Source organism: Arachis hypogaea, chromosome 18 (genome assembly GCF_003086295.3).
Source record: "Arachis hypogaea cultivar Tifrunner chromosome 18, arahy.Tifrunner.gnm2.J5K5, whole genome shotgun sequence".
Classification (NCBI taxonomy): domain Eukaryota; kingdom Viridiplantae; phylum Streptophyta; class Magnoliopsida; order Fabales; family Fabaceae; genus Arachis; species Arachis hypogaea.
The window spans coordinates 54,092,907-54,101,207 of NC_092053.1; the positions used below are offsets into that span (position 1 = coordinate 54,092,907).

General features: G+C 39.5%; 1 non-coding gene across 1 annotated transcript; it reads left to right on the forward strand.

Annotated features, from left to right (window-relative positions):
- Nucleotides 1–1,909: 1,909 nt before the first annotated feature.
- On the forward strand, nucleotides 1,910–2,013 carry LOC112773952 (small nucleolar RNA R71). Its single transcript, XR_003188471.1, has one exon. It is a non-coding gene; the product is annotated as a small nucleolar RNA R71 (small nucleolar RNA).
- The last annotated feature ends 6,288 nt before the right edge of the window (nucleotides 2,014–8,301 follow it).

Consider the following 8,301-nt stretch of genomic DNA (forward strand, 5'->3'; position numbering starts at 1 on the left):
AGAGCTAATGATAACAGGATGACTCTCATCACTACCCAAGTATGCATACTTGAGATTAGGGGGCAATGCTTTGAGCTCAGGTTTTGGTGCTTCCTTCTCTTCTTTCACTATCTCTGGCATGCTTGGCATGGTTGTTTCAGCAGCCTTGATGTCACTAACTTCTATGTCCTTGGTGAACTCCTCCTCTGCCACTTCCTTTGTTGTTTCCTCAAAGGTTTCTTGTACTGCAATGTCCACTACATCCACCCTCATGCATTCCCTTAGTGATTCTGATGGATAGCTCATTGCCTTGAATACGTTAAACACCAATTTCTCATCATGTAGTCTAAGAGTGAGTTCACCCTTTTGTACATCTATGATAGCTCCAGCAGTAGCCAGGAAAGGTCTTCCCAGAATTATTGAAGGTTTGGCTTCTTCCTCCATATCTAACACCACAAAATCAGCAGGAAATATAAAATCTCCCACTTTCACCAACAAATCCTCAACTATCCCATGAGGGAATTTAAAAGTTCGATCTGCCAATTGGAGGGCCATTCTTGTTGGTTTGGCTTCCTCAATCTTCATTCTTCTCATCATTGTTAGAGACATCAAATTGATACTGGCCCCTAAGTCACACAAGGCCTTCTCCACCATGACTTCTCCTATGATGCAGGGGATTTGGAAACTGCCTGGATCCTTCAATTTCTGAGGTAATTTGTGCTGAATGATGGCACTGCATTCTTCAGTTAACAACACAGTTTCCTCATTTCTCCAGCTTCTCTTCTTGGTCATCAATTCCTTTAAGAATTTTGCATATAGTGGCATTTGCTCTATTGCCTCAGCAAAGGGAATGTTGATTTGAAGCTTCTTGAAAATCTCCAAGAACCTGGAGAATTGGCCATCCTTTTCACTTTTCATCAAACGTTGAGGATATGGTGCCTTAGGTGTATAAGGCTTCAGGACCTCTTTTTCTTTTTCTTTTGCTGCAGACGATGTAAAAGATTGTCCTTGTTCCTTATCTCTCACATTTTCCTTTGCTTCATCCTCTGTGGTTTCCTTTGAGATCTCCTTTAGATTTTTCCCACTTCTGAAGGTTATAGCCTTACATTCTTCCCTTGCAATAGCCTTGGCAGCATGAGAAACGCTTGTCCCAGGGGTTTGCTTAGACAAATACACAATTTGATTTTCTAGCTTCTGGATGGCAGCTCCTTGGTTTTGCAGGTTAGAATTTACTTCTTCCTTAAAAGCTTTCAATTCGGTTATGTCTTGACTCATGGTTGCAAGCATTCCTTCTATCCTATTTAATTGATCTTGAAATTGTTGGTTCGGGTTAGGTTGGGTAGGTTGATTATTTTGGCCATGATATGGTGGTTGAGAGTAAGTGTTTTGTGTGGCTTGGTATGATCTTTGGTTAGATTTTTGGTATGTGGAATCATTATGTTGGTTGTGGTTGTAAGGTTTGTGGTTTTGTGGTTGGGTTTGTTGGTTTCCCCACCCAAAGTTTGGGTGGTTTTTCCATACTGGGTTGTAAGTGTTGGAATGTGGATCATATGATTGCCTTTGTTGGTTTCCCACATAGTTGGCCTCTTCCCGATCACCTCCTTCAGTGTTTTCTTCCTCTTGATCTTGTGTGTGTATTGCCGCCACTTGTTTTGTTTCTAATTTCCTGGTGAGCTCTGCTAGTTGCTTGGCAAACACCTTGTTTTGGGCTAGAATTGTATCAACATGGTTCAGCTCCATGACTCCCTTAGTGTTGTGTCTCTCTGATGCATAGTAGTACTCATTCTCAGCCACTGTCTCAATCACTTCAATGGCTTCTTCCACAGTCTTTTTCCTGTTCAATGAACCTCCTGATGAATGGTCTACAGCCTTCCTTGATTCATAAGATAGTCCATCATAGAAAATATGCAATTGCACCCAGTCATGGAACATGTCTGGTGGGCATTTCCTTGTCAAATCCTTGAATCTCTCCCATGCCTCGTAGAGAGTTTCACCATCTTGTTGTCTAAAAGTCTGAACCTCAGATCGAAGCCTATTGACCTTTTGTGGGGGGTAGAAACGTGCCAAAAACTTGCTTTCCACCTCGTCCCATGTTGTTAGGCTCTCCCTTGGGAATGATTCCAGCCACTTAGCTGCCTTGTCCCTAAGTGAAAATGGGAACAAAAGCAATTTATAGGCATCTTCCTGGACTCCATTGGACTTCACAGTGTCGCAAATTCTCAGGAATTTTGTGAGATGTTGGTTTGGGTCTTCATTAGCACTTCCACCAAATGAACAATGATTCTCCACAAGTGATATTAGCTGTGGTTTGAGCTCAAAATTGTTGGCCTGAATGGGTGGTTTCTGGATGCTGCTACCACAATTCCCAGAGGTTGGGTTTATGTATGAACTAAGAACCCTCCTCTCAGGAATGGCATTGTTTCCATCAGCTCTCTCATGGTTGTGAATTTCTCTATCCATGTTGAGATCTAAAGCTTCCTCAAAATTGTCCTCAGATTCTCCTTCAGATTCTTCTTCTCCCAGTATTCTCTTCCCTCTTGCTTCCCTTCTAAGTCTATGAAGGGTCCTCTCTGGTTCGGTATATGGAGGAGTTGATGTCTCTCCTCTCCTACCTGTCATAAAAGAACACAGCACAGGCAACAAACAAGTGAAATACTCTTGGTTAATGGAAGAGTATGGTTAGAGCAGTTGAGGAATTAATTCAAACAGTTAGTGAGTCAGTGAGTTAGTTGCTTGAATTTAAAAGCATAAAGAAAGAAAGCATGTAACAGAGTGCAGAAATTAAAATTCAACAAGTAACTTGTACTGAATTAATCAAAACAAAAAAAATGTGCTCAATCTAGTTAACTTCCAATTTTGAGAATTGTCAATCGAAAACCAATCCCCGGCAACGGCGCCATAAACTTGATGCGCATAAACTTGTTATGCCACGATTTAGGAAATTGCACGATCGGCAAAATTCCTTCCGGCAAGTGCACCGGTTATCGTCAAGTAAAAACTCACAATAGAGTGAGGTCGAATCCCACAAGGATTGGTTGAGTGAGCAATTCGGATTAGAAGTGTGTTCTAGTTGAGCGGAATCAAGATTTAGATGAGAATTGCGGAATGTAAAATTGGCGGGAAACGTAAATGACAAGAAATTGAAATGGCGGAATCTTAAATTGCATGAATTAAAGAGCAGAAGCTAAATTGCTGAAATTAAAAGGGAATGGGGGTGATTGCATGAATTGAGTTGCATAATGTAAAGAGAAAGTGGAAATCAGAAATGGGAATTCATTGGGTTATAGGAGATATTGAGATCTCCGAATCAAAACATGTTTATCCCTTCCTCAACCAATGCGTTCATTGAATTTTGCTTGACAATCTTATATGATTGGATCCCAATCCCTTGGCTCACCAATTTTCTCTAAAAACAAACAAATTCCCAATCCCTTGGTTTAAATGTTCATAAGAAGAGATGATGCTCGATCACTGATTATACCACACAGTTTCATGAACCACAATTTGGTAGGATTACATGTCACAATATCCATCCAAACCCCAATCCAATTCACTGTGAGAAAGCTTCTCTAGCATGAATCCTCCATTCCTTTCCCAAGGTTCCGAAGGATTCCAATTATGGGTAGTTTCTTTCCCAAGACAACTACCCAATGGAATTAGATCGAGAAGCTTTCTAACAAAATTCAAGAGAAAAGATTGAAGAAGAAGATAAACTATTATTGATTCATTGAATTACAATAGAGCTCCCTAACCCAATGAAAGGGGGTTTAGTGAGTCATAGCTCTGAATTCAATTCAAAGATATGAAAACTAGCTAAATGAAAAGGTAAAAGTCCTTCCTAACTTAAATTCTATCCTATTTATACACTTTCTATATTGAGCTTCTGTTGTGTTTCTTGGGCTTTGAGGCCTCTCCCTGCTTTCCTTTTGCCTTGGGTTTATGATCCATAATCTTGATGAGGCTGTTGATCCAAATTCTGTAATATTCATTGAGCCAACTTAGTGATAATCAAATAAAGACACATGACTCAATAAATTGAAATTTCAGACTCATCAATCCTTCAGGCCCAATCCCATAAACCATGATATTCATTTGGGTTTCATACCAGAGTAAGTTTAAGTTAATGTTTGTGTTCAAATACTAACTTAAACCGCAATATTTTTGGCCCAGAAACCTTTTCCAAGAGTGGCGTTTAAGTTGCAGTTTAAGCTTAAACTGCAGCTTAAACGCCAGACACTTCCAGTGATGCCTTTTGTGGGAGCATGTTTAAGCTTCAGTTTAAGGTTAAACTGAAGCTTAAACGTGGAAATGGAAGAAGGCAGCCCTGGAGGGTAACTTAGTCGAACACGTTTAAGCTTCAGTTTAAGGTTAAACTGAAGCTTAAACGTGGAGATAGGAAAGGCAGCCCTGGAGGTCGAACACGTTTAAGCTCCAGTTTAAGGTTAAACTGGAGCTTAAACGTGGAAATAGAGAAAGCCATCCTGGAGGTCGAACACGTTTAAGCTCCAGTTTAAGGTTAAACTGGAGCTTAAACGTGGAAGCTGAGAAAGGTAGCCCTGGAGGTGTCGAACACGTTTAAGCTCCAGTTTAAGGTTAAACTGGAGCTTAAACGTGGAAATGGAGAAAGCAACCCTGGAGGAGAAAACTTGGTCGAACACGTTTAAGCTCCAGTTTAAGGTTGAACTGGAGCTTAAACGTGGAATTGGCTCCCTGGTGCATTTCCCATTTCTGGCGTTTAACCTCCAGTTTAAGGTTAAACTGGAGGTTAAACGTGGAAATGCTTCCTGAGTGGAATTCTCATTCTGGCGTTTAACCTCCAGTTTAAGGTTAAACTGGAGGTTAAACGTGGAAATGCTTCTTTGGTGAGACTTTCATTCTGCCGTTTAACCTCCAGTTTAACCTTAAACTGGAGGTTAAACTTCAGTTTCAGCATTTCTTAGCCTTCATGATTCTGGCGTTTAAGCTCCAGTTTAAGCTTAAACTGGAACTTAAACTCCACATGTGATATTCAAGCTTCCTTTATTGATTTTGTTGCTTCCTTGCCTAGCCTCTTCTTTCCTGAAATCATCCAAACAATTGCATCAAAGTCTTGCAAAATTTCATGAGAATTCTTCCATTCATAGCATTCAAGTAATATAACTAAAACTCATGGAATTTGCATCAAAATCATACTGTTTGGATGGTTCATTGTTTTGTTATTCATTTAACCATTCTTGGTTACTTTAAGCTCAAGAAAATGCATAAAACAACTAAAACTAACAGAAAAATGCTAGTGAAACTAGCCTAAGATGCCTTGGCATCAACTTGCAACGAAGCGATTTCTTTTATTGAGATGAAATTCTAAGCCGATGAAAACCTTATTTTAAGTTTTTGGCACCGTTGCTGGGGAATTACAATGGTGTTATATTGTTGGCTATTGTGAATATCTTGCTTTTTGGTTATTTCTCGGTTTTGCTAGTAGTTAGGAGTTTGTTTTTTCTTTGCTTTTTGACATTCTTGTTTTGATTTTCTCTTTTCCATATGAATTCATATCCTTGTGATTTTAGGTATGATTATGACTATGTTGTTGGTAGTGGAAACTTTAATGATGGCTCACATTATGGGAGGGAAGAATTATTGAGAAGGGAGCCACATCTATATGAGCAATTCTCATGGCAACCTCCTCAACCAAGCTACTATGACTGCAACACCACCTATGATGCATATCATTCCAATGGATATGATGGTTATTATCATGATTATGCCACTCAACCACCATTATTCGATGCACCATACTCTCAACATAATCCTCAACCACCATAATCTCAATCCACGTTCTATTTCCACCAATTACCTCCATACGATCCAAATCCATATCCTCCTTGTGCACACCCTTAGGACCATTATGAACGAGCACCCGTTGAACCACCACCTCCCATATATGAGAACTTTCAACCACATGAAGAACTCTTCTTCCCACCATAACCCTCCATGATCCTAATTATGTCAACCAAGTGGAACAAGGGCCATAGGATCGTCTCAATGAATTAATGGATCGGCTTCAAGCAATCATACTTCAAAAGGACCAAGAGGAAGCCCAAAAGACGTACGAAGCTAACGAGGCTAACCTTGTTAAAATTAAAGCTAGCTTGGATTCATGGGTTTCATGCCACAACCAAAGCATTTCCCTGGATGAATATGGAAAATCAATCGAAGAGCGGAGCATGAAAGAGATTTTAGAATCTCAACTTGAGAACAAGGAGACGGAGTATGTTTTTATTGTGCGAAATTAAACTTCGCACAACTGAACCAGCAAGTGCACTGGGTCATCTAAGTAATACCTGAGTGAGTCAGAGTCGATCCCATGAGGATTGTGATTTGAAGCAAGCTATGGTTATCTTGTAGATCTTAGTCAGGCGGATAGAAAAGTTGGTTGGTTATTAAAAGTGCATAAAAGCAAAATAAATAAAACGTTACTTAGTTGATGGTGAAAGCAATGATAAGAAGATGGTCAAGGCTTCGGAGATGCTTTATTCTTCTGGATCAATTCGGTTTTACTGTTTCCTCCAACTGTGAATGATTTCTTCTATGACAGGTTGTATGTGATCAACGCCTTTCATGAGAGGTCACTAATGCTCCTCCATATCTGAACCCCAGGGTTAGTGCGGATCCAGTCTGATTGAGGGTGAAGCTCCTACAGTCTATTCTCCTTAGTGATCCTACTCAAAATGCCACAGACAAGGTTGAATCTTGCAGATCAGAGAATGTTGCGCCTTTGATTTTAGCCTTTACCACAAAGACTCTAATCTCCCCACACCTCGACTGAACTGGTGTCTCGAGAAGTTCCCAACAAAGTCGGAGATTAGCCGTCTAAAAGATGTATAATCAAGCTAGTGGTTCATCATTGTCCGATGAAAGACTCACTCTGAACCCATATAGAATGAGATAACCTTATGCCAGTTCAATGCATTCATAAGGATGAAGAACGAAGATACATCTTAGAATAGATAACCAAACACGGATTGAAGATAAAACAGTAATACTTTATTAATCCATAAAACTCAGCAGAGCTCCTCCCCTCAACCTAGGAGGTTTAGAAACTCATACTGATAGAAAATACAATGTAAACGTGTAAAGTGTCAAAGTTCTATGTTCGAATCCCCTAAAAGTGTAAGAGTTCTTAAATAAATACTAGGCTAATGACTAAGGATTACATAAGAGGGGTAAAATAGTCTCTTAGTGAGAAAATCCACTTCCAGAGCCCACTTGGTGAGTGTTTGGGCTTAGCTTGATTGAGATCCACGTGCTAGGAGGCTTCTAGGGCATTGAACGCTGGCTAGGGGATCCTTTTTGGGCATTTGGACACTGGTCTCTTCTCCCTTGGGCGTTGGTGACACGGTCCCAAGGGTGTATTGGTAAAGATTCTCTTTAATAAAACTGCGTTGCAAGTATAGCTCTACTAACAACAATTCTCGGGGGTCAAATTTAGAAGAGGGATTTGGTTGTCACAAGTTCAACCCCAATAGAAATAACCGAAGTATTCAAACCTTGGGTCGTCTCACAAGGAATGGGCAAACATGTGCTTTGACATTAGTTAGAAATCCGGAGTTGTGAGTTATGAGCATGAAAATAAATGGGAATCTTAACAAGCAAGTAATCTTAAAATGCGTCAACTAGTTCAATTGACTAAGCAAAACATGAGCAACTTCAATGAATAAACAACATTCCACTTAATTCTATTATAACCCAAACAAGGAACTACAACTAAAGCAATTGGTTGAGAAAATTGTTTTTCAAATATGAATAATAAAAGCAACTCTTGGCTAGGCTTGGGAATTGGGGTCACCATCCTTGTCTAACAACTATATCTTGACAATTATAAAAAACCAAGCTCATTAAGTCTACTCTCAAAGTCTTAAGTACGTGATATCTACCCCTAAACTTGAAGTACATCAAATGGCCCTGATCACATCAACCTATAAGTCCCAATCTACCTACTAATTAGATTAGTAGTGGGTTGGCGTCAATGAGTATCAAATTGACCACCTAGGACTCACAAATCATCAAATCTATTAGACCCAATGACTCAAGTTTACCCAATTCCCTTGACCTAGGCCAAGAGTGAAAAAGACTACTCTATAATCAAATTAAACAATTCATCAAACACTTGGTAAGCATTAACAAAAGACATGTTCAAAAGGGCAATTAAATTGAAATTCACAAATACCCACTAACAATTATCAACATATGATCATCCAAACAACAAAGCTAAACATAGAAATCATCAATGTAACATTAACAAGTCAAGATTCATAACATTCATGAAATGGGTATAAAATGATA